Source organism: Candoia aspera, chromosome 3, assembly GCF_035149785.1.
Source record: "Candoia aspera isolate rCanAsp1 chromosome 3, rCanAsp1.hap2, whole genome shotgun sequence".
NCBI classification, from domain to species: Eukaryota; Metazoa; Chordata; class Lepidosauria; order Squamata; family Boidae; genus Candoia; species Candoia aspera.
The window spans coordinates 165,525,498-165,528,164 of NC_086155.1; positions in this window are offsets into that span (position 1 = coordinate 165,525,498).

A 2,667-nucleotide genomic window follows, 5' to 3' on the forward strand; every position below is an offset into this window, starting at 1 on the left:
TATGGCAATAATTTGTGTTCCTGTTCTAAGTAATTATTTTCTGGTTCAGCCAGCAGATGTAATGATCCAAAGAATCACAGAGCTGGTTTCGTAAGCCCAAGGTGTCTTCTGGTTTATTTCTCCTCAAATAACAGCCAGCATTTGAAATCAGAGGAATTTGCAAAGGTAATTTATGATGTCTCATAGGAATCAGCTGTTGAAAAGCATTTCACTGAGTTAGTTGAAGCCCTTTCTGTGGCCAAAGCTGTTCTTTATACTCTTCCCTAGGGATTTTCCAGTATGTGACTAGGCATTTTCTACATAAAATTGTTTTATTATTTATGTATAATAAAATAGGATGCCCTGTTGTATTTGAACCTGTGTTTTTTTGGAATTTATAACATGTGTCTTGTAATGAATTTTTGTTCACATTTTATAGTCATATGTTTATAAATTATATTTGCAGATTTATAACAATCAAATCAACTTTCTCTTTTATATAAACAGCCATGATGGCTGGGCAAGAGAAGGTATTATGGGAAATATAGTGATCTGGTGTAGTAGGTCAAATATTGGGACTGAATGCAGGAAACCCAGATTCGTATCCCTGCTTGGCTAGGCAACTCAACCAAGTAGCCTTTGCCAAAACAATATCTGCCAGTGTCATCTATTGCTGGTTCACAGGAGACTAAAATACAGTTCTAAGCTGTTTGTATGAAGAATAATATTCAAATGTATTCTAAACTATGATAATGAGAATAAAGATGAATCTTGGGCCCAGTTTTCACAGTTGGCAGATAATAGATAAATCTGTACTTTAAATGATGTTTATGTTTGGTGGAAAAATAATTCTTCCATCCGCATCTAAAATTATGTAATGCAGAAATATAGTAGTGATAAAGTAATATCCAATGAGTGGTATACAACTAGACTGACAGGTTCTCAGACAGCAGAGATATGATGGTATGGGTGTTTGTATAAATATTATAAGCATGGATTTATACATTCTGATTTCTGCAATTATTTCTGAAAGGAGCGTGTAACCTTTTACCTTTTTCAACACTAGCAACTTTAATAAGCAGAAACAAAAAAAAATATAATTTTATATCTAATTAAGTCAAATGTGTCATTGAACTAGTCATCAGCTCTTATCAGTTTTGATATATTAATACCTCTGTCTAATAGTAACTTATCTATGGCAATCTTTGGTAATTTTTATTTCATTGCAGGAAAATCTATAAAAACTGAATGGGAAAGCTTATTTATTTATTTCTCAAATTTTTATTACCACTCATCTCCCCCCAAAGAGGGAGTCTGAGCAGTTTACAATAAGTTAATCAATTAAGCATTAAAAACAGTAATATATTCATGCAAACACTTTGTGGAAATCAGGACATTCCAAAAAACCTAGAGAGAGACAGGTTAAGCAATATATTATACTACATTAGCTAAACTTGGATTTCTACAGGATTTATTCATAGAATCATAGAATCATAGCATTGGAAAGGATCTTGGAGGTCTTCTAATCCAACCCCCTGCCTAAGCCCAAGGCAGGATATGGGTTAAGTACGAAGTATTAAATGGGTCAAGTACAAAGATCGGAGATCAGGTGGCCTCAATCTAAACCGAAGATCAATTTTTTAAATCCCCTTTTCACTGTAAAGGTACCAGACAAGGATGCCCATTTTCTCCTTTGATTTTTAATGTATGTTTAGAGACAGAGTCTGTGCTGTCAGACAAAATCATTAAGCACATGGTTTCTCTCAATTCATTACAATATAAAGTACTATTTATGTTGATGATATTGTATTGCTTATTTCTGAATATCAAACTTCAGTTCTGGCCTTGATGTATTACAGATAGGTGCGATGCTGAATTTTATACTAACTTGTTAGGTCAATAGCCAAAGATTTGTTTTTCAATATATTAAGAAATGTACATTTTCTATAAGTATTGAATATATTAATTATTCTTACAGCATAGTGATATTTCTCAAAGAAGTACATTAAATATGAATAAGATCTTAGAGGTTTCTTTAGAATGATAGATAGGAGTCTTTAAAGCTTATCCTTTCGGACAGGGTAAACTTTCTCCAAATAAATAGGATTCCCAGGATATATTATATTTTGCATGGAATTAATAAACATGCACACACACATATGGAAGACATTTTTGAAAACTCAGTACATTGTTCCATAAATTTCTATGGAGTTCTTCAGTTCTGAAGATATCCTTGAAAATGCTGTAGATGTAAGTTAAAGATGAGGATTTGGGTTTTCTGAATCCTGAATTACATTCTTTTTCTACACTTTGCATACCACTGTTTACCCCAAAAGGGAATAGTAGGATGGGTATAGAAACCCTTGTATATTAGATTTTTTTTTAAATATTCTAATTAAAAGCACAAATTGAACAAAGTGGTTATTTAACAATGTAAAAATAAACATATTTTAATTATTCGCATAAGTCTATTTCTAATAATTTAAACCATTTTTATGTAGTATTCTGTTTAAAATAATTCAAAAATTTCCAAAATCTCCTACAAAGAATGAATGGATGGACACAACTGTGGGGAAGACTTTCTGTTCAAATCCTTTTACAATTAATTAGAGCTTCTCGAGCATTCATTCATTCCAGTGAAATTTGGAATGAAAATTCACAGGAAAATTTCCCAGTGAATTGGCCGAC